General features: G+C 43.4%; 1 pseudogene; it reads right to left on the reverse strand.

Moving 5' to 3' along the window:
• Positions 1-1,239: 1,239 nt before the first annotated feature.
• Positions 1,240-24,724, reverse strand: LOC124017050 (annotated as a pseudogene).
• Between the last annotated feature and the right edge of the window lie 197 nt (positions 24,725-24,921).

Raw genomic sequence — 24,921 nt, forward strand, 5'->3', positions numbered from 1 at the left:
TTCTCATGCATGTTCTGCTGAAGCCTACATTGATTTATTTTATTTGAAATTCTATTCCGATATTGTGATATTTGTTCTACTGCTACATTGATGTCTTGAAAATGATATGGAATTCGGGTCTTGTAAGCCCCACAGCTGGGTACAGTATGCGTGCGTGGGTGTTCTGCAGTGTCATCTAAAAATAGCAGTAGACAAATATCACACTATCGGAATATAACGTCAAATAAAATAAATCAATGTAGGCTACAGCAGAACACGCATGAGAATATATAGGCCTCCTACCTATGTGATAATATGAAGCACATACTCAGATAAAAACATTGTGGGTGTTCTGCAGTGTCCTCTAAAAATGTTGCTGGACATTGATGTCTAGACAAGTAGGCAATAAGAAATGTAGACCTGTGTTAACACCGCAGCTATACTCAAGTACGTGGGCATACTGAAGTGACGTGTAAAATGCTTTGAATTTAATTAGCACCTTGGATGGTGCTGTCCGTTTCACCACCGTTTTAGGCCTCTTGGCTGCTATGTTGTTTGACCATTTTTTCGTCTCAATCTGATGCTTTTGAGCCCGTGGGGAAACACCACGAGGCTTCAAAAATATGCTGAAGTTGTTAGAATATGTACATTCAGAGTCTTTAATAATAACACCAATATGCTAAATGTCGAATCACATAATTATGGCATGTTTATGGTGTAAAGTGTTGCTCCCTTAAATTAAAGCCGTCTAGACTTTTCTCAGGGAGTGTCACAGGCCACCTACCTAATCAAATGAATCCACAACACAATCGTTATATTGATTGCTACACATGATTGCTACACATGATTGCTACACGCGCTCTGAACCATACACGCACAGTGACTGATGTATTATCCGATTTTCACAAGTTGTTCACCAATATATAATTATCTGTAGGTTACGGGGTTCTATCACTGCTCCAGAGCTCCTTACCAAGTTGCAGCAATATTATTCCATGACCATTACAAAACGCCCCTAATAAAACCTCTGGATTAGTAGTTTCACTTTGCTCGATAAATCATCCCGGCCCACTGATGTCATCAATTTGGAACGTTTTGGTGGCACTGATAGAAACTGCAAACTTCCAAAAACAACTTCTCGTGAATAAAATAAAGTTTATGTGGTCGATCAGAAGACTAAACTACACATGTATTAAACCTGGCGCTTACCTTCTGCAAACTAAAATGTAGAAACTCCAGGTCGCCATAACACCGGAAACCTTACACCTGTAGTTGGGTTTTGTACATGTTCTTCCAAATCAAATCAAATCAAATCAAATTGTATTTGTCACATACACATGGTTAGCAGATGTTAATGCGAGTGTAGCGAAATGCTTGTGCTTCTAGTTCCGACAATGCAGTAATAACCAACAAGTAATCTAACTAACAATTCCAAAACTACTGTCTTATACACAGTGTAAGGGGATAAAGAATATGTACATAAAGATATATGAATGAGTGATGGTACAGAGCAGCATAGGCAAGATACAGTAGATGGTATCGAGTACAGTATATACATATGAGATGAGTATGTAACAAATTGGCATAGTTAAAGTGGCTAGTGATACATGTATTACATAAGGATGCAGTCGATGATGTAGAGTACAGTATATACGTATGCATATGAGATGAATAATGTAGGGTAAGTAACATTATATAAGGTAGCATTGTTTAAAGTGGCTAGTGATATATTTTACATAATTTCCCATCAATTCCCATTATTAAAGTGGCTGGAGTTGAGTCAGTGTCAGTGTGTTGGCAGCAGCCACTCAATGTTAGTGGTGGCTGTTTAACAGTCTGATGGCCTTCAGATAGAAGCTGTTTTTCAGTCTCTCGGTCCCAGCTTTGATGCACCTGTACTGACCTCGCCTTCTGGATGATAGCAGGGTGAACAGGCAGTGGCATGGGTGGTTGTTGTCCTTGATGATCTTTATAGCCTTCCTGTAACATCGGGTGGTGTAGGTGTCCTGGAGGGCAGGTAGTTTGCCCCCGGTGATGCGTTGTGCAGACCTCACTACCCTCTGGAGAGCCTTACGGTTGTGGACGGAGCAGTTGCCGTACCAGGCAGTGATACAGCCCGCCAGGATGCTCTCGATTGTGCATCTGTAGAAGTTTGTGAGTGCTTTTGGTGACAAGCCAAATTTCTTCAGCCTCCTGAGGTTGAAGAGGCGCTGCTGCACCTTCTTCACGATGCTGTCTGTGTGAGTGGACCAATTCAGTTTGTCTGTGATGTGTATGCCGAGGAACTTAAAACTTGCTACCCTCTCCACTACTGTTCCATCGATGTGGATAGGGGGGTGTTCCCTCTGCTGTTTCCTGAAGTCCACAATCATCTCCTTAGTTTTGTTGACGTTGAGTGTGAGGTTATTTTCCTGACACCACACTCCGAGGGCTCTCACCTCCTCCCTGTAGGCCGTCTCGTCGTTGTTGGTAATCAAGCCTACCACTGTTGTGTCGTCCGCAAACTTGATGATTGAGTTGGAGGCGTGCGTGGCCACGCAGTCGTGGGTTAACAGGGAGTACAGGAGAGGGCTCAGAACGCACCCTTGTGGGGCCCCAGTGTTGAGGATCAGCGGGGTGGAGATGTTGTTGCCTACCCTCACCACCTGGGGGCGGCCCGTCAGGAAGTCCAGTACCCAGTTGCACAGGGCGGGGTCGAGACCCAGTGTCTCGAGCTTGATGACGAGCTTGGAGGGTACTATGGTGTTGAATGCCGAGCTGTAGTCGATGAACAGCATTCTCACATAGGTATTCCTCTTGTCCAGATGGGTTAGGGCAGTGTGCAGTGTGGTTGAGATTGCATCGTCTGTGGACCTATTTGGGCGGCAAGCAAATTGGAGTGGGTCTAGGGTGACAGGTAGGGTGGAGGTGATATGGTCCTTGTCTAGTCTCTCAAAGCACTTCATGATGACGGAAGTGAGTGCTACGGGGCGGTAGTCGTTTAGCTCAGTTACCTTAGCTTTCTTGGGAACAGGAACAATGCTGGCCCTCTTGAAGCATGTGGGAACAGCAGACTGGTATAGGGATTGATTGGATATGTCCGTAAACACACCAGCCAGCTGGTCTGCGCATGCTCTGAGGGCACGGCTGGGGATGCCGTCGGGGCCTGCAGCCCTGCGAGGGTTAACACGTTTAAATGTCTTACTCACCTCGGCTGCAGTGAAGGAGAGTCCGCATGTTTTCGTTGCAGGCCGTGTCAGTTGCACTGTATTGTCCTCAAAGCGGGCAAAAAAAGTTATTTAGTCTGCCTGGGAGCAAGACATCCTGGTCCGTGACTGGGCTGGTTTTTCTTCTTGTAGTCCGTGATTGACTGTAGACCCTGCCACATGCCTCTTGTGTCTGAGCCGTTGAATTGAGATTCTACTTTGTCTCTGTACTGACGCTTAGCTTGTTTGATAGCCTTGCGGTGGGAATAGCTGCACTGTTTGTATTCGGTCATGTTACCAGTCACCTTGCCCTGATTAAAAGCAGTGGTTCGCGCTTTCAGTTTCACGCGAATGCTGCCATCAATCCACGGTTTCTGGTTAGGGAATGTTTTAATCGTTGCTATGGGAACGACATATTCAACGCACGTTCTAATGAACTCGCACACTGAATCAGCGTATTCGTCAATGTTGTTATCTGACGCAATACGAAACATATCACAGTCCACGTGATGGAAGCAGTCTTGGAGTGTGGAGTCAGCTTGGTCGGACCAGCGTTGGACAGACCTCAGCGTGGGAGCTTCTTTTTTTTTAGTTTCTGTCTGTAGGCAGGGATCAACAAAATGGAGTCATGGTCAGCTTTTCCGAAAGGAGGGCGGGGCAGGGCCTTATATGCGTCACGGAAGTTAGAGTAACAATGATCCAAGGTTTTTCCACCCCTGGTTGCGCAATCGATATGCTGATAAAATTTAGGGAGTCTTGTTTTCAGATTAGCCTTGTTAAAATCCCCAGCTACAATGAATGCAGCCTCCGGATAAATGGATTCCAGTTTGCAAAGAGTCAAATAAAGTTTGTTCAGAGCCATCGATGTGTCTGCTTGGGGGGGGGGGGGATATATACGGCTGTGATTATAATCGAAGAGAATTCTCTTGGTAGATAATGTGGTCGACATTTGATTGTGAGGAATTCTAAATCAGGTGAACAGAAGGATTTGAGTTCCTGTATGTTTCTTTCATCACACCATGTCTCGTTAGCCATAAGGCATACGCCCCGCCCCTCTTCTTACCAGAAAGATGTTTGTTTCTGTCGGCGCGATGCGTGGAGAAACCCACTGGCTGCACCGTCTCCGATAGCGTCTCTCCAGTGAGCCATGTTTCCGTGAAGCAAAGAACGTTACAGTCTCTGATGTCCCTCTGGAATGCTACCCTTGCTCGGATTTCATCAACCTTGTTGTCAAGAGACTGGACATTGGCGAGAAGAATGCTAGGGAGTGGTGCACGATGTGCCCGTCTCCGGAGTCTGACCAGAAGACCGCCTCGTTTCCCTCTTTTTCAGAGTCGTTTTTTCTGGGTCGCCGCATGGGATCCATTCCGTTGTCCTGTTTGAAAGACAGAACACAGGATCCGCGTCGCGAAAATCATATTCTTGGTCGTACTGATGGTGAGTTGACGCTGATCTTATATTCAGTAGTTCTTCTCGACTCTATGTAATGAAACCTAAGATGACCTGGGGTACTAATGTAAGAAATAACACGTAAAAAAAACAAAAAACTGCATAGTTTCCTAGGAACGTGAAGCGAGGCGGCCATCTCTTGATGTCTCAGCTCATCTGATTCCTCAGTCTTCTCTCCATACATCTGGAGGATGGTGTAGCATCTCAGCTCCAGCTCCTACAACACAGTCAGTCACACAAGGCGGGCTCAGAGGATAACACTAGATCTATAGTCTCAAGAGGGCTAACTCTAGTGGACTTTTCCTTATCTGTGACTAGCTGCTTATAAAGCTCTGTCAAGCAACTCATCTTACGAGATGTTAGTTTTCACAACTAACATCTTGTATTTAAGCTAAATAATCACAACAGCGATTTACCCTAATATGATTAAACTGTCTTAGTGGTACTTCTATGAATGAATCCTCTCCTCACCTGAAGTTGCACTTTCAGTGTGGAGATCTCCTTCACACTGTCCTCCATCTCCTCATTCTGATTGGTCAATCTGACCATCTCCTCCGCCATGGAAGAGCGAGTCCTCTCCAGACTAGAGATCTCCAGCTAAGGGGGCAGGCAAGAGAGCGAAAGAGGGAATAATGAAAGAGGAAAGAAAGAGGTAAGAAAGATCCTGGCAAGCAGTTTTTCAGCAACCTTCTGAAAGTATATTTGAAAATCAGGCGCTTCATCGAAAACTAGAAGGCATTTGAAGAAATGCATGTAGGACACTCTTGCAGTGGTAGTCCTCAAAGCAATGTAGAAGCAGTGTCAGGCAGGCAGTTGGTACCTGTAGCTGCTCTCTCTCCCTCTGAGTTTCAGATGGGACTGCAGGTTCTCTATGATGCTGGAGCCTCCACTGAGCCAAGCCGCCTCAAACAAGTTGGTCCCACTCAAAGACATGGACGTGGTCATCGTCCCCAACGACTGATCCAGAGAGTCCTCCTGATGAAATACAAAACAGGTCTCTCTTGTTAACCATCCAACCTCAAGCGAACCAAATATGCAAACTAGCTCAGATTTGTCCCTTTGCCATAAGTTCCCTATTCCTTTTACTGAGGTAACCATCCCTAATACTGGGCAAACAAATGGAGGTTGGCTGGGTGTGAAAGGGTAAATTGTGTGCCTGTGGCGAGTACCTGGGAGGAAGAGGAGTGCAGGCCCGTGTGGTCTACTGCACTGATGGAGGTGGAACGGGACTGGGAGGGGGTAGATGAGGCTGGGGGCTCACCCACAGACTGAACCAATGACTTCCACTCCTAATGACAGAAACAGCATGTCATTTTCCATCCACACAGACTGATTTAAGAACAGACACAAAAGGTTGGTCATTGATATAAAACAGAAATCGATAGATATCTACCTTTCCCTTGAGGGTCTCTTGTGCTAGGTAGCGTTTTTTCCTTTCTTGCTCCACCTTCATTTTTTCCATCTCCAGCTGATTGGTCAGGAGTAGCTGGTGGGAGGAACAGAGGAGGTTAAATCAAATCAACTGTATTTTTGAATCCCTTTTTACATCAGCAGATGTCACAAAGTGGTATACAGAAACCCAGTTTTAAACCCCAAACAGCAAGCAAGGCAGATGTAGAAGCACGGTGGCTAGGAAAAAACTCCCTAGAAAGGAAGGAAACCTAGGAAGAAACCAGGCTCTGAGGATGTGTGAGAAGTGTTGTTACGTTACTGCAGGATAAATTGGGCAGGGGAAGAAACATGCCTTGTCCTTCTTGGCCTCCTCCTGTGTTCGAGTGTGCTCTCCCCTCAGATTCTCCAGCACCACATGCTCCCTACACCATAAGGATGACAGGAAATGGCCCGTTAATGGAAAGGCTCCAAAGCTTTGTAATGAATAGCCATTAGGTCCACCTCAATGTACAGTGCCTTCAGAAAGTATTCATACCCCTTGACTTATTCCACATTATGTTGCGTAACATCATACATTCAAAAATGATTCAATACATCTCACCCATCTACACAGAATACCCCATTATGACAAAGTGAAAACATGTTTTTAGAAATGTTAGAAAATGTATTGAAGATTAAATACAGAAACATCTCATTTACATAAGCATTCACATCCCTGAGTCATTACATGTTAGAAACCGATTACAGCTGCGAGTCTTTCTGGGTAAGTCTCTAAGAGTTTTCCACACCTATATTGTACAATATTTGCCCATTATTCTTTTAAAAATTCTTCAAGCTCTGTCAAGTAGTTTGTTGATCACTGCTAGACCACCATTTTCAAATCTTATCGTACATTTTCAAGCAGATTTAAGTCAAAACTGTAACTCAGCCAATCAGCATTCACGATCTTATTTGTAAGCAACTCCAGTGTAGATTTGGATTTGTGTTTTAGGTTTCTTATTTGACATTATAGGGTATTGTCTGCAGGCAAGTGATTTTTTTGTATTTTTTAATCCATTTTAAATTCAGGCAATAACACAACAAAACGTGGAAAAGGTCATGAGGTGGGAATACTTTCTGAAAGCACTAAGTGAAGGCAACTTACTACTGTGTCTCACCGAGCCTGTGTTAAAAGCCCTCCAGTACCTGCTGCTGTCATCCTCCAGTTTCTCCAGCCTGGTCTTTTCTGTGTCCAGCTGACAGTGGAGACGCCCTTTCTCCTGGCGAAGCAGGGAATTCTGGGACTCCAGTGAGACCAGCTGGGCATTAATGGCCAGAAGCTCCTCAGTTGCTGCGCGCTCCTTTTCCACAGCAACAGCCAGCGGGGCCTGTGCCTCCGCTGTTGAGTTAAAGGGTGGGAGGTTAAAGGAATTAAACCTGCATCTAAAAATAGGAGCAAACTGTGGTCCTGACAAGATGTAGAAAGCTCTTGTTACAAACTAAAGTAAAGGTTCTGTTCTCACCTACTCGATCTGAAATGCTCTTCTCCAGTTTCTCCCATGATGCCTTCCGGCCAACCAGCGAGGCCTGCAGGTTTTCAATCTGTCTGAGCAAGGTCTGTGTTGCTGAGGTAACACTCTGACTCAGCTCCTGGGTCCTGGTCTCCGCCCCCTGCAGTCTCTAAAGACCACCGGTAAACACATCAGTGTGTAACCTTTGACCCCTAACACACAAGCATGGCTGCGCCTTACAGTCAACTCCAAAGAAGTAATGAGGAAAACAGGCCTGTGTGAGTATCTTCTACCTGCTGCAGGTTACTGATCTCCTCCCTCAGGTAGTCTTCTTTCCTGGCCTGCTGCTGTTCAGCCCTCTGCAGAGCCAGCTGCAGATCAGCCACCTGGTTGACCAAAGCATCCTGCTGAATGTGGGCCTCCACCAGGGTCAGAGCCAGCTCCTCCTTGACCTGGGTTGCCCTGCTCAAAACAGCTTCCTGTGCCTCGCTGGCATGGCTGGCCTTGGCTTTGTGCAGCCCTGCCAGTTCCCTGAGATCACATACACCCCACCATGTCACTACATGGCTTGGAAATATGAGTTGGTGCTACTGTGACCATCTTTACCCATCAGAATGTTGTGTCTTTGTGGGATTTCTAAATGACAAGCACATCTGAAGCAGGAGTTGGAAAAGTAGAGTTATTATTTGTGTGAAGTATGTATTCTTACTTGTAGGAGTTGTCGAGGGCAGCCTGCAGGCTCTTATTGTTTTCCTGGTGTTCCTCTGAGTCATTCTGGAGATTGGTCATGTCCTTCTCCTGGCACTCCACCACTATGTTCAGCTTGTTAATGTTGTCCCTGTGCTTCTTCTCCACCTCCTCCTTCCCATCAAAAAGCTGGAGACACACACACACGGCCAGGCATAGTTAGATACTAATGGGCATTCAGGATCAGGACACACTTCTGATGACCACAAAGTATTGCGACTTTTCTATAAAATTCAACATTTTTAAATATATTTCCCCTGACCTGCTGTAGGTGTTCGAGCTCTTCCTCCTGCCATTTAAGCATCTTGTTCTGTTTGGTGATTTTAGTCTCACTCTCCTTCACACGCAGCTTCTTGATGATGTTGGAGTGTTGCAGCTGCTGCTTGGACAGCTTCTCACCCTCCTCAAGCAGTCCGCAGATCTGCTTCTCCTTCTCTCTGAGGATCTCCATAGTCTGGTGGACAGCTCTTCCCTCATCCCCTTAATCTCCTATGGAGTAAACATAACAGTAAAAAGACTTGAGACGATGCTTGAAGAAGGCTTTTTTTGCATTGTGACTAACATTGTCACTAATGTTCAGTTATATATATGACAATGATCCTAAATGAGTTCTTAGGCAGTGTGTTAGTTCTTAGCTTGTTTTACCTTGTTGGCAATGTCTCTCTCCTTGCTTCGGAGACTGAACACTGGAACTCTCCTCCTTAAGACTAATCACCTCACTGTGACACACATAGAGACTCCTCAGTCTCACAAAGGACCATCCTTATCCAAACACCATACATACCCTCCCATTGACAAAACCAAGAGGACATATACTCGCCGACAAACAATTAGTTTCTTTAGGCTATTCTAATATAGACCATGCAACTGAACAAAAATATAAAACACAAAATGCAACTATTTCAAAGATTTGACGAGTTACAGTTCATATAAGGATATCAGTCAATGGAAATAAAATAACTAGGCTCTAATCTATAGGTTTCACATGACTGGGAATACAGATACACATCTGTTGGTGACAGATATCTTTTTTTAAAGTAGGGGCATGGATCTGAAAAACAGTATTTGGTCTGTCAACTACTTGCATCATGCAGGGCCATGGAACATATCTCCTTCGCAAAGAGTTGATCAGACTGTTGCTGTTGTTCCACTCTTCTTCAATGGCTGTGCAAAGTTGTTGGATATTGGCGGGATCTGGAACACGCTGTCGTACAGGTCGATCCAGAGCATCCCAAACATGCTCAATGGGTGACATGTCTGGTGAGTATGCAGGCCATGCAAACATGAGGTGATGGCGGCGGATGAATGGCACGACAATGGGCCTCGGGATCTCATCACGCGGTATTCTAATTGCCATAACTAAAATGCAATTGGGTTCGTTGTCCGCCACCATGCAGCACGCTGTTCACAACGTTGACATCAGCAAACTGCTTGCTCACACAACGCCATACACGCAATCTGTCCGGTACAGTTGAAACCGGAAAACATCCGCGAAGAGCATACTTCTCCAACATGCCAGTAGCCATGTTGGAGATGTATGTGAGCATTTGCCCACGGAAGTCGGGTTACGACGCCGAACTACAGTCAGGCCAAGACGACAAGCACGCAGATTAGCTTTCCTGAGATCGTTTCTGACAACTTGTGATCTGTGATCTTTAATTTCAGCTCAGGAAACATGGGACCAACACTTTCTTTTACATGTTGTGTTTATATTTTTGTTCGGTATATTTACATTGGTTCGTTTAGAGAATGCTCCTTTCTGCTCTTACATGGCATTTTCAAACCTGGATTTTACCCAATGTCAAGATGTTGATACACACTGTTTAAGGTTGTCACGCTCTTCCTCTAGCCTTGCCTTGACTTCGCTGATTGTCAGCAGCTGTAACTCCCTCTTCTCAAGGCAGTTTGACATCTCATCAATTACCTACAAAAAAGTCCACATAGGAACGTCACAGGGAATTCACTCAGTGAATGAATAAAACTTCATTTTCAGTTTCCACCAAGAATGTTTTTCAAATAGAGGAGCACATTGCTTAATGCATGATGGTTTGGGGAATGCTGTGTCGACAGGGTCAATCCATGTCATTTCAGCAAGCCATGACACCCATCTCAGATTGTTCCGTGTCTGTAGTTAGAAACAGCTAAGATTAGCATTCCTGCAACATTATTTTGTTGAAATATCATTGTATCTCTGAGAAATTAAGCTAATTGTCCACTTTAATTGAAAGGATAAGGATTCCTATAATAATATTCAATAAATACATTTCATTTGGACCAAACTTTTCCCTAACAATGTGTATTGTGGCGAATCCAAAGAAAAGGTCCAAAGACACCCACTGATCCCTCACTCCAATCCCACCTCAACAATGAGTCTAGACTATACGTTTTCTATGTCTGACAAGTAGTATGGAGCCACGGCTGAGTATTGTTTCTTCATCATATGTAGTGTATTCTCAGTGAATATGGTGATGTTTTTTCCCCCTGTTCAGATAAATTAGTCTTTGAAGTTGTTAGGTTTATCACCCATCCTACCTCCTGATATTATATGGTTCTGACCACTAGATGGTGCTGTTCGAGATTATGTGAAAGATATAGGCCTTGTTCACCCAAATGACAAAATCACATATTGGTTTCCTTACCCTGTAAGTACTTAAATGGACAAGGTACGAAAGCAATCCATTCTTTGGTTTTGTTGTCTACTGTTTCAAGTACTAACTTTCTCGCATTTGTACCATAAATCCAATGCAAGGCAATAGTACCTATAGTATATTATAATTTACATCCGTAAAAATGTATTGTGTAACTCAATGATTGTTCTTATTGATGACAACAAACCCAAAGCATGGATTGCTGTCATACCTTGTCCATAAACTGCTTACAGGGTATGGAAACAAATGTCATTTTGTAATTGGTGTGAACGAGGCCTATCCATTTAACATCACCTGAAACAGCACCATCTACTGGTCAGAACCTGGTAATATCAGGACGTAGGATGGGACATAAACCTAACTTCAATTACTAATTTATCTGAACAAGGGAAAAATAAAACATCCTCTAATTCTGAGAATACATTACATAGGATGAAGAAACAATACTCCGAGCCACAGCTCCATACTACTTGTCGATTATGTGAAATGTAGAGAACTGATACTTTGTACTCATAGTTGGGGTAGGATTAGCGAGGGGGGGGGGTCCATGAATGTCAGATTCCTTGTGTCTAACTCATTGTTAGAAAAAATAAGTTTGGTCCAAATTTATCAAATTATATTTCAAATTTTTTTTTTGCAGGAATGCCAATCCAATCCATTTCCAACAGGAACAATTAATGAACAATCTGAGATGGTTACCAAAATCCTTTCTTGTGCTTTGAGGTGGAGCAACCCCACAGGGACCATTTACAGTGCATTAGGAAAGTATTCAGACCCCTTGACTTTTTCCACGTTGTTATTTTCCAGCCTTATTCTGAAATGGATTTCTCGGCAATCTACTCCACACAACACCCCATAATGGCCAAGCAAAAACATGTTCTTTTTATGTATAAACAAATAAATATGAAATATTACATTTACATAAGTGTTCAGACCCTTTACTCAGTACGTTGTTGAAGCACCTTTGGCAGTGATTACAGCCTTGAGTCTTTTGGGGTCCTCTTGGCACACCTGTATTTGGTGGTTTCTCCCATTCTTCTATGCAGATCCTCTCAAGCACTGTCAGGTTGGAAGGGGTGCGTCGCTACACAGCTATTTTCAGGTCTCTCAAGATATTAGATCGGGTTCAAGTCTGGGCTCTGGCAGGGCCACTCAAGGACATTCTTGCGTTGTCTTGGCTGTGTGCATAGGGTCTTTGGAAGGTCCTGAGCTCTCTGGAGCAGGTTTTCATCAAGGATCTCTCTTTATTTTGCGTCATTAATCTTTCATTTGATCCTGATCTATGGTGACAGGTTTTCTCCAGACGTGACGCTTGGCATTCAGGCCAGAGTTAAATCTTGGTTTCATCAGACTAGATAATCTTGCTTCCTCATAGTCTGAGAGTCCTTTAGGAAAACTCCAAGCAGGCTGTCATGTGACTTTTACTGAGGAGTGGCTTCCGTCTGGCCACTCTACCATAAAGGCCTGATTGGTGGAGTGGTGCAGAGATGGTTGTCCTTCTGGAAGGTTCTCTCATCTCCACAGAGGAATTCTGGAGCTCTGTCTGAGTGACCATCAGGTTCTTTGTCGCCTCCCTGACCAAGTTCTTTCTCCCCCGATTTTTCAGTTTGGCCTGGCAGCCAGCTCTTTTTATTTTATTTAATCCAATTTGGACCAGGGCTGTAACGTAACATGTAGAAAAAGGAAAGGGGTCTGAATACTTTCCAAATGCACTGTACTTTGGTATATGAACATGACTGCCCAACAGTGCCACAATTCTGCTCTCTATGATTTGGTATTTAAAGTCACACAAACCCATGCACATTGACACAACACACTGTTTTTAAAAAGTGGTGTTTCAAGTTGCAAAGGTCATGTTGTGGACCGCTGTATTACCTTTTGAAGCCCTAGAATCTGACAAGTTGACACTCCTCTTTTCTCCTCTGTAATTGGTGGGGGGCTGCTGTTCCTCTACGTCCTCAGGATTCTCGCCATTAACAGGCGTGGCACTGTGACCACTCTCCTCCATCTCATTCTTATCCAGAGACTGATCCTTCATTGCTTCTGTTAGCACCTCCTATTCTTCCTCTTCCTGTTTCTCCTCCTTCCGTACCTGTGTGGGGGTCGCAACTATGACAGGAGGTGAGGGCATGGGTCCTGCGGTGACAGACGCCAGCGTCCGGTTTCCTGGGATCTCATCGTCAGAGTTGACTTCACTGACACTGTGGCTGTCCAAAGACTGCATGCTGAACGAGTCGATGCGCTCAAAGGCATCGGAGGAGGAGCCGCAGCTCTCGGTCAGCTTGGCGTAGTCCTCCAGGCAGGAGAAGTCTCCACAGGCAGATGTTGAGAGCAGCTGGAAAGAGCCCTGCATCAGGTGGCCTGCCTTGGCCTCTGCAGTCTCTTACCTGGAACTGGCCGAGCTCTCACTCTGCACACTTTCACGGTCCAAAACCTCTATGTCACTAGTGGTGGAGGTGCCTGAGGAGAATGTGCTGACAGGTGGGGAGGGGGTGTTGCTCTGTCTGTCCTCTGATTTCAGGGAGGGTGCTTTGCTCTGCTTGTCCTCCATTTTGGGGTCTTTGGGCTCCGATATGATTTCCTTAGGGGGTGTGGTAGGGAAAGAGTCTAAGGGGGACTCCAGTTCAGTGTTGCTGGGGGGTTCAGAAGTGTCAACAACATCATCATCAGGTTGGGTGTCTGAGGGAGTAAATGGTTGTTCTGTTTGTGCATCCTCAGGAACAGCAGTTGTATCCTCTACAGTTGATTCTACCTCTCACTGATTAGTGGACTGTCAGTGTCATTATGAGCATCACCCTTTTATTTTATTTTTTTATTTCACCTTTATTTAACCAGGTAGGCAAGTTGAGAACAAGTTCTCATTTACAATTGCGACCTGGCCAAGATAAAGCAAAGCAGTTCGACAGATACAGAGACAGAGTTACACATGAGTTACAACAACACAGAGTTACACGTGGAGTAAAACAAACATACAGTCAATAATACAGTATAAACAAGTCTATATACAATGTGAGCAAATGAGGTGAGAAGGGAGGTAAAGGCAAAAAAGGCCATGGTGGCAAAGTAAATTAAACTGTGACTTAAATGTAAATGTAAATGTAAATGTAAATACAATATAGCAAGTAAAACACTGGAATGGTAGTTTTGCAATGGAAGAAGGTGCAGTAGTAAAATATAAATAAAAATAGAAATAAAAAGTAGAAATAAAAATAATGGGGTACAAAGGAGTAAAATAAATAAATTAATTAAATACAGTTGGGAAAGAGGTAGTTGATTGGGCTAAATTATAGGTGAGCTATGTACAGGTGCAGTAATCTGTGAGCTGCTCTGACAGTTGGTGCTTAAAGCTAGTGAGGGAGATAAGTGTTTCCAGTTTCAGAGATTTTTGTAGTTCGTTCCAGTCATTGGCAGCAGAGAACTGGAAGGAGAGGCGGCCAAAGAAAGAATTGGTTTTGGGGGTGACTAGAGAGATATACCTGCTGGAGCGTGTGCTACAGGTGGGAGATACTATGGTGACCAGCGAGCTGAAATAAGGGGGGACTTTACCTAGCAGGGTCTTGTAGATGACATGGAGCCAGTGGGTTTGGCGACGAGTATGAAGCAAGGGCCAGCCAATGAGAGCGTACAGGTTGCAATGGTGGGTAGTATATGGGGTTTTGGTGACAAAACGGATTGCACTGTGATAGACTGCATCCAATTTGTTGAGTAGGGTATTGGAGGCTATTTTGTAAATGACATCGCCAAAGTCGAGGATTGGTAGGATGGTCAGTTTTACAAGGGTATGTTTGGCAGCATGAGTGAAGGATGCTTTGTTGCGAAATAGGAAGCCAATTCTAGATTTAACTTTGGATTGGAGATGTTTGATATGGGTCTGGAAGGAGAGTTTACAGTCTAACCAGACACCTAAGTATTTGTAGTTGTCCACGTATTCTAAGTCAGAGCCGTCCAGAGTAGTGATGTTGGACAGGCGGGTAGGTGCAGGTTGTGATCGGTTGAAGAGCATGCATTTAGTTTTACTTGTATTTAAGAGCAATTGGAGGCCACGGAAGGAGACTTGTATGGCATTGAAGCTTGCCTGGAGGGTTGTTAACACAGTGTCCAAAGAAGGGCCAGAAGTATACAGAATGGTGTTGTCTGCGTAGAGGTGGATCAGAGACTCACCAGCAGCAAGAGCGACCTCATTGATGTATACAGAGAAGAGAGTCGGTCCAAGAATTGAACCCTGTGGCACCCCCATAGAGACTTCCAGAGGTCCGGACAGCAGACCCTCCGATTTGACACACTGAACTCTATCAGAGAAGTAGTTGGTGAACCAGGCGAGGCAATCATTTGAGAAACTAAGGCTGTCGAGTCTGCCGGTGAGGATGTGGTGATTGACAGAGTGGAAAGCCTTGGCCAGATCAATGAATACGGCTGCACAGTAATGTTTCTTATCGATGGCGGTTAATATATCATTTAGGACCTTGAGCGTGGCTGAGGTGCACCCATGACCAGCTCTGAAACCAGATTGCATAGCAGAGAAGGTATGGTGAGATTCGAAATGGTCGGTAATCTGTTTGTTGACTTGGCTTCCGAAGACCTTAGAAAGGCATGGTAGGATAGATATAGGTCTGTAGCAGTTTGGGTCAAGAGTGTCCCCCCCTTTGAAGAGGGGGATGACCGCAGCTGCTTTCCAATCTTTGGGAATCTCAGACGACACGAAAGAGAGGTTGAACAGGCTAGTAATAGGGGTGTCCACAATTTTGGCAGATAATTTTAGAAAGAAAGGGTCCAGATTGTCTAGCCCGGCTGATTTGTAGGGGTCCAGATTTTGCAGCTCTTTCAGAACATCAGCTGAATGGATTTGGGAGAAGGAGAAATGGGGAAGGCTTGGGCGAGTTGCTGTTGGCGGTGCAGTGTTGTTGACCGGGGTAGGAGTAGCCAGGTGGAAAGCATGGCCAGCCGTAGAAAAATGCTTATTGAAATTCTCAATTATGGTGGATTTATCAGTGGTGACAGTGTTTCCTATCTTCAGTGCAGTGAGCAGCTGGGAGGAGGTGTTCTTATTCTCCATGGACTTTACAGTGTCCCAGAACTTTTTTGAGTTAGTGTTGCAGGAAGCAAATTTCTGCTTGAAAAAGCTAGCCTTGGCTTTTCTAACTGCCTGTGTATAATGGTTTCTAGCTTACCTGAACAGTTGCATATCACGGGGGCTGTTCGATGCTGATGCAGAACGCCATAGGATGTTTTTGTGTTGGTTAAGGGCAGTCAGGTCTGGGGAGAACCAAGGGCTATATCTGTTCCTGGTTCTACATTTCTTGAATGGGGCATGTTTATTTAAGATGGTTAGGGAGGCATTTAAAAAAAATATCCAGGCATCCTCTAATGACGGGATGAGATCAATATCCTTCCAGGATACCCCGGCCAGGTCGATTAGAAAGGCCTGCTCGCTGAAGTGTTTCAGGGAGCGTTTTACAGTGATGAGTGGAGGTCGTTTGACCGCTGACCCATTACGGATGCAGGCAATGAGGCAGTGATCGCTGAGATCTTGGTTGAAGACAGCAGAGGTGTACTTAGAGGGGAAGTTAGTTTGGATGATATATATGAGGGTGCCCGTGTTTAAGGCTTTGGGGAGGTACCTGGTAGGTTCATTGATAATTTGTGTGAGATTGAGGGCATCAAGTTTAGATTGTAGGATGGCTGGGGTGTTAAGCATGTTCCAGTTTAGGTCGCCTAGCAGCACGAGCTCTGAAGATAGATGGGGGGCAATCAGTTCACATATGGTGTCCAGAGCACAGCTGGGGGCAGAGGGTGGTCTATAGCAGGCGGCAACGGTGAGAGACTTGTTTTTAGAGAGGTGGATTTTTAAAAGTAGAAGTTCAAATTGTTTGGGTACAGACCTGGATAGTAAGACAGAACTCTGCAGGCTATCTTTTCAGTAGATTGCAACACCGCCCCCTTTGGCAGTTCTATCTTGTCTGAAAATGTTGTAGTTTGGAATTAAAATTTCTGAATTTTTGGTGGTCATCCTAAGCCAGGATTCAGACACAGCTAGAACATCCAGGTTGGCAGAGTGTGCTAAAGCAGTGAATAGAACAAACTTAGGGAGGAGGCTTCTAATGTTAACATACATGAAACCAAGGCTACTACGGTTACAGAAGTCGTCAAAAGAGAGCGCCTGGGGAATAGGAGTGGAGCTAGGCACTGCAGGGCCTGGATTCACCTCTACATCGCCAGAGGAACATAGGAGGAGTAGAATAAGGGTGCAGCTGAAAGCAATAAGAATTGGTCGTCTAGAACGTCTGGAACAGAGAGTAAAAGGAGGTTTCTGGGGGCGATAAAATAGCATCAAGGTATAATGTACAGACAAAGGTATGGTAGGATGTGAATACAGTGGAGTAAACCTAGGTATTGAGTGATGAAGAGAGAGATATTGTCTCTAGAAACATCATTGAAACCAGGAGATGTCATTGCATGTGTGGGTGGTGGAACTAATAGGTTGGATAAGGTATAGTGAGCAGGACTAGAGGCTCTACAGTGAAATAAGCCAATAAACACTAACCAGAACAGCAATGGACAAGACATATTGACATTAAGGAGAGGCATGCTTAGTCGAGTGATCAAAAGGGTCCAGTGAGTGGAGAGGTTGGTTGGGGGTCACGGCAATTTAGACAGCTAGCCAGGCCATCGGTAGCAAGCTAGCATAGGATGGAGGTCTGTTGTTAGCCACCTCTTGCGTTCCGTCAGTAGATTAGTGGGGTTCCGTGTGGTAGAGGGGATTAATCCAAATCACACAACAACAACAAAAATAAAAACAATAGATATAGTTATAGAGGCCCAAGAAGAAAACATAATAATAATAAAAATAAATAAATTGTCCAATTGTCTATTCAGATAGCAGTCGGTAAGACAGCTAACGGTTAGCAGGCCGCAGATGGGCGTTCAGGTAACGTCGCGACGGAGGAGCCAGCCGGATCTCCTTCGGGTAGATAACGTCGGCAGTCCAGTTGTGAAGGCCCGGTGGGGCTCCGCGTAGGCAGTAAAACGGGTCCGGATAGGTGACTGCAGCCCCGGAGTGATTGATGGAACTCAGGAGTGATTGACGGAGCTGGCTAGCTCCGGAATAATTGATGTTTGCTCCGGAATCGACGAAAGCCGATAGTCACACGGATAGCAGCTAGCTAGCTGTGAGATGTGGGTATGAATGTCCAGAGAGCAGTTGAAATCCAGGGACATTGAGTGAAAAATTGGTCCCGTGTGTTCCGTTCCGAGCCGTGCTGGCGATAGATTTTCGAGCTAAAGGATAGCTGATGAACACAAACCGTGGTTAGCTGAATACTAACGATTTGACAGTAAAGAAGCTAACTAGCTTCTGAACTAGCTTCTGATTAGCTTCTGGATTAGCGTCTGGGCTAGCTTCTGGCTAGTTTCTGGCTAGCTTCTTGGAATTTCTTGCTAGCTTCTTGGAGGATTACAGATTTGAGGTAAATAATACTTTTTTATAAATATAAATTGGTGAGGCGGGTTGCAGGAGAGTGTTTTGAAGATGAGTTGATGGAAAATAAAAATAAAATGTATGTGAAAAAAGTTGTAAATATATATATATATATATACAGGACACGACAAGACGAGGACAAAAGACGTCTGAACTGCTATGCCATCTTGGTTACTAATTATGTAGCCAAGACTGGAGGGTCTGGTGTCTGAACGAGGACGATTTCTGAGGAAGACCATTGACTTTTGGACTCTGTCAGGTTCCCATCAGCTTCCTGTTCTTCAAGTCTGTTGGTCTCCTTCATCCCTGGCTTGTGAGGGTCCACATCGTCCTGAACCATAGTCTCCCTGTTCTCATCATCCTTCTCCTGTAGCCACCTGTGGGTGGCACAGATACAATCTGGATATTCATGACACCCTGCAGTTCTCCTGGGGGCAGAAAAGCATTGAAGAAGTTTTCTGTTTCATCCACAACCGCGCGGGGGACAGCGGTCGTGATGGCCTCTGATGACAGAGGGAGAGTTGTTACACACTCCTCTGGAGGAGATTCCCATTGTGTCAACCCCCATCCACCGCTCAATTGCGTCTTCCCTTGTAGATCTAACGGGAAAACAGGTTGTAGCCCTTGTTGGTAAATGGCCAGAAGATAAGGGCATATAGCAGTCAGACACCAAAGCATATTTAATATTTATTTTATTGGGTAAATTAGACACCGGCTCATCATAGTTTCCTTATCACGAAGACTAGCTAGTGTTTCACTTTCATTGGTAATCACATCAATTCAGAAACAACCAATGACAGCAGTACACAGTTATACGATAACATTAGCTAACGTTACTTCCCCTACCGCCATAAGGCAATATCACTGTGTCGCCCCGTTCGTCTTCTTTAATGTCAAGAACTTCTTTAAAAGATGTCAAAATCTGAACCAACTCCCTGCCTCAACCGGGACATGACTCTTTTAAACAAGACAGAGAGTTATTATGATTCTGTTATGTTTTAACAACAATCTCTGTCAAAGCAAATAAATGCCTTTCCAATCAGGCAAACCCTTTCATTGTTGATATGTTTTGGTATTTTTCTTTAAAATATGATTCTGTTTCGTTAAATGCCTTTCCCTTTCATTGTTGATATGTTTTGGTAGTTTCTTCATATGGGCGTTCCTTGATATCAGGAAACGCCCATTAGTGCCTGCCATTGGTCAGTCCATTGATCAGTTCCTGCCATAGAGACGATATTAGATTGTGTCAGAGGGTGCACCCGATTGCACCGGAAGAGGGAGGCCCAACTCAGCGGAAACTCAGTCGCCATCCAGCAAGCCATCCAGCAAGCCATCCAGCAAGCCATCCAGCAAGTGGCGTATTTTTCGTTGTTTCGCCTACCAAGCACTTACTTTTTGTATGAAGGTCAATAAGAGTGTCTAACTTGGTAAACAACTAAATGAATAGCTTATTTGCAAGGTGAGGTTTATTTAATCAAATAGAACTTTCCTAATGCTTAAGTTGTTATGAGTGCACAGACATAAGTAGGTCATGTGACATCCGGCAACTTTGAGAAAAAACACTTCATATCGGAGTTGTCTGGATATGGCTATGTGCATGCATAGAATGAGGCTAAAGTGCATCGGAACTCTCTCCAATTAATACACTCAGTTTACCGCAACAACCCGCATCGAATGTTCAAATAAGGATTACAATAATGAGATGTAGCCACAAATCCAAAGAAAGCAAATGCAAGAGCTAAACAGCCTGCCATGTCACTTTGTTTACAATGGTTGCTTTCCAACCACGGTTGTGTTTTCAGTCATCATAGAATTAATTATCAATAATTATTATTAATTATTGAAAGAATTCAAATTAGAAAAAGTTGGGTTGCAGGTAGCCTAGTGGTTAGAGCGTTGGGCCAGTAACCTAAAGGTCGCTGGTTCAAAGCTGATAAGGTGAATCATTTTTAAATGTGCCCTGGAGCAAGGCAATTAACCTTAATTGCTCCTGTAAGTTGCTTTTGATAAGAGTGTATGCTAAATGACTCAAATGTAAAATATTACCACTGACTAAAATTAGACTGTGTTTGAATTTCTGGCTCAAACATGATCTCTACTGTATAAATATGTTGTATATAAACATTTATGACTAGTTAAAACAGAGATTTGTGGTGATGCGGGGAGCAGTGAAATGCACTCCCCTACCTGGCATGGTACATTATTAGCTCTAATGCACAAAGCTCTCCAGTGTCATCAGAAACAAACACATAATACATTTTATTATAAGTGCTTTTCAAGGCCCCCAAAGTCTACCAACGTCACTTAACACCCAAAGTAGTCAAATGTATTGCTTCAGTCAAATCACGTCAAACTCTCCCTACCACTGAGGAAGTACAGTTCCCGCTCAGCCCAGTCAAAACTGTTCGCTGCTCTGGCTCCCCAATGGTGGAACAAACTCCCTCACGACGCCAGGACAGCGGAGTCAATCATCACCTTCCGGAGACACCTGAAACCCCACCTCTTTAAGGAATACTTAGGATAGGATAAAGTAATCCTTCTCATCCCCCCTCCCCCCCTTAAAATATTTAGATGCACTATTGTAAAGTGGCTGTTCCACTGGATGTCATAAGGTGAATGCACCAATTTGTAAGTCGCTCTGGATAAGAGCGTCTGCTAAATGACTTAAAAGTAAATGTAAACTGTATTACAATCTTTCAGTCTTTCAGTTCCCACAGACATGTCAGTTTCATAGTGCTTGGATCAGTATCCCATCCTCACAGATAGAGGGAGAGAGTCAGAGGAAGAGAGCAGGAAGGGACAAATAGACTACAATTGCCGTTCCCTTTTACTGTGATGACATTATGACTTACAGTCGGGAGTCTCTTAACTTAATATAGTCAAAGTGCAACAACTGCTACAATAGCATCTGGGTCAGAGGAATGTAATACATGCAAGCAGTCTTTAAATCTTAAAAACAGAGAGCCATACTTGGTTTAACCTAGACCCCCACACACTCCCCAAGCCAGGGGTGGTCAATCCTGGTCCTGGAGAGCCGTAGGGTGTGCATGCTTATTAAGTTACATATCAGCATTAGTATACCTGATACAGCTTATTAAAGCCTTGATGAGAGGTTGATATGTTAAATCGGGTGTGTTTAGTGCTAGGCTGGAACAAAAGCCTGCCCAATGCAATTCACCTCCCATTCACAGACAGGTCCCACAGTATAAGGATAATAAATATCAACTCTGACAAAAATTGCTATACGGTACATATTGTGAATAAATACCAGTGACATCAAAGGGTCACAGGTGATGTACTGGTTTGGAATGACGCTACAGACTGAACTCTGACCTAAAGGGTCACGATCTCATCTCACATTTTTACATTTTAGCAGACACTCTTATCCAGAGTGACTTACAGGAACAATTAGGGTTACGTGTCTTGCTCAAGGGCACATTGGTAGATTGTTCACCTAGTCAGCTCGGGCATTCGAATCAGCGGCCTTTGGTTACTGGCCCAATGCTCTTAACCGCTAGCACACCTGCCACCCACATGTTATATTACAAACATACTCTGTAATACATACATGTTCATAGGGTATTTCATCTTATACATACAAGTTCAATAATAATTATATATTAATAACAACATATCCATTCAGAATAAAAAATAATACTCTTTACAGACTATCAAGTAAAACATCTTCACACATTAAGATATTATGATGTACAATAGCTTCAGAGGAGAGTAGCTGTCATGTAATACTACCCTTCTGTTTGTGCCAAGGTTTAGAGAAGGGAAGAAAATGGTTTTCTTCATCATTGTAATCATCATCACCACCAACACCACCATCATTGTAATACTAAACACAATTCCAGGAGATTCAAGTACGGGGTTGAAGGTGAATCAAATCTGTCTTTGTGAAAAAAGAAGAATGTCTCCAAACAGAATGTAAGACACACACACACTTAGTACATGATTGACTCAAGACAGATATATTCACTAGGGCCACCATTAGAAATGTCACCCGAGAGAAGATCTAGACACATACACTACTGTTCAAAAGTTTGGGGTCACCTAAAAATGTCCTTGTTTTTGTAAGAAATTCATTCTTTTTGTGTCCATTTTAAAATAACATCAAAATTATCAGAAATACAGTGTAGACATTGGTAATGTTTTAAATGTACTATTATTGTAAATGTAAATGTACGACTATTGTAGCTGGAAATGGCTTTTTTTAAACATTTTATTTTTTAAATGGAATATCTACATATCAAAACACCAGTCCAAACGTCAACAGTGAAGAGGCAAATCGGGATGCTGGTCTTCTAGGCAGAGTTCCTCTATCCAGTGTCTGTGTTCTTTTGCCCATCTTAATCCTTTCTTTTTATTGACCAGTCTGAGATAGGGCTTTTTCTTTGCAACTCTGCCTAGAAGGCCAGCATCCCGGAGTCGCCTCTTCACTGTTGATGTTGAGACTGGTGTTTTGCGGGTACTATTTAATGAAGCTGCCAGTTGAGGACTTGTGAGGCGTCTGTTTCTCAAACTAGACACTCTAATGTACTTGTCCTCTTGCTCAGTTGTGCACCAGGTCTCCCACTCCTCTTTGAATTCTGGTTAGAGCCAGTTTACGCTGTTCTGTGAGGAGAGTATTACACAGCGTTGTACAGGATCTTCAGTTTCTTGGTAATTTCTCCCATGGAATAGCCTTCATTTCTCAGAACAAGAATAGGCTGATGAGTTTCAGAAGAAATGTCTTTGTTTCTGGACATTTTGAGCCTGCCATTGAATCCACAAATGCTGATGCTCCAGATCCTCAACTAGTCTAAAGAAGGCCAGTTTTATTGCTTCTTTAATCAGGACAACAGTTTACAGCTGTGCTAACATAATTGCAAAAGGGTTTTCTAATGATCAATTAGCCTTTTAAAATTATAAACTTGGATTAGCTAACACAACATGCCATTGGAACACAGGAGTGATGGTTGCTGATAATGGGCCTCTGTACGCCTATGTAGATATTCCATTAAAAATCAACCGTTTCCAGCCACAATAGTAATTTACAACATTAGCAATGTCTACAGTATATTTCTGATCAATTCAATGTTATTTTAATGGATGAAAAATGTGCTTTCCTTTAAAAATAAGGACATTTCTAAGTGACCCCATACGTTTGAACGGTAGTGTATATTTGTTTTTTTCTAACTTAATGGGTGGACCGCTGTGGATTCCTGCCTATGGATCCTCAGAATATCTTTCCCTTTTCTATCTATGAGCACTAATGCAAATGATGGAAATAGGGTTTGTTGAAAATGAATGAATGTGAATCTAGTCAGTGTGTTTTAGGATTTTAACAGTGATGTAAGTTGTACATTGCGGCTTGAAATGTTATCCAGGCGGATTGACTGACTGGTCCTCTATGTAGAACAATGGCTGCATCCCAAATTGCACCCTATTGTCACGGATGTCGTTGTGGAAATAACCGGACCAAGGTGCAGAGTGGTGAGAGTATATTTTCCTTTATTTATGTAAATGTCGCCAACAAAACAAGAAACAAAGAAACAACCGTAAAGCTTACTAAGGCTATAGTGCCACTAACAAAGTCAATTACCCACAAAAGACAAAGGATAAAAGGCTGCCTAAGTATGATTCCCAATCAGCGACAACGATAGACAGCTGTCCCTGATTGAGAACCATACCTGGCCAAAATATAGAAACAGAAAACATAGAAATAAAGAAACTAGAATGCCCAACCTAGTCACACCCTGGCCTACCCAAAATAGAGAATAAAAGCCTCTCTATGGCCAGGGCGTGACACCTATTCCCTTTATAGTTTACTACTTTTGACCAGGGCCCATGTTACCATTACTGTATTATACCAATGACATTCTGCTGAGCCTGATTTCCCTTAGAAAGTTGGTCAACATCTGTGCCAGTTTCAGTACCATCTGTTCATCTCTGTCACTTTTTTGTTCTGATCCTCAAGTTCAAAATGAAAGTAATTAATTGCTGCTGTATTTTGTTGCGCATTCCTTGGACCCTTGTACATTTTAGATCTGTTTATTCATAGGAACTCATTCATGATGTGTATTGCCAAATATATTCAAAAAGGGAACATTTCAAATCATTGTTTATTCACTGCAGCTAACCTGTAAGTTTGAGGGAGGTGCGAGTGTAACAGGTTTATTCTAGAGGCTATTGTTAGGGCATCTCTCAATGGGGATGTTATAGTAAAGGTATAAAAATGGAAAATCTATAGATTCCCCGGTAAATGTCTGAATTCTCTGTCTCACTGGTAAACCTAAAAGATTTCCTGATTTACCACTGCGACTGACAATCTGTAGATTTACAGTTTTCACACGTTTACCGTAACAGAGTCATTGTGGTACAACTCCTGGCTATGATGAGTGACACCATTGTAAGTTAATTATTGAATGATATGTCTCCCATGAAACAATAGTCTGCTTAGATTAGTCTAATGCAAAGCTGAACAGGTTGATACACGATACAGGTAACCAATAAACTTTATTGGTGAATAAATAGGTTATTTCTGTACTATACAAGTGACATTTACATCT

This window comes from Oncorhynchus gorbuscha, linkage group LG03 (genome assembly GCF_021184085.1).
Source record: "Oncorhynchus gorbuscha isolate QuinsamMale2020 ecotype Even-year linkage group LG03, OgorEven_v1.0, whole genome shotgun sequence".
Lineage (NCBI taxonomy): Eukaryota > Metazoa > Chordata > Actinopteri > Salmoniformes > Salmonidae > Oncorhynchus > Oncorhynchus gorbuscha.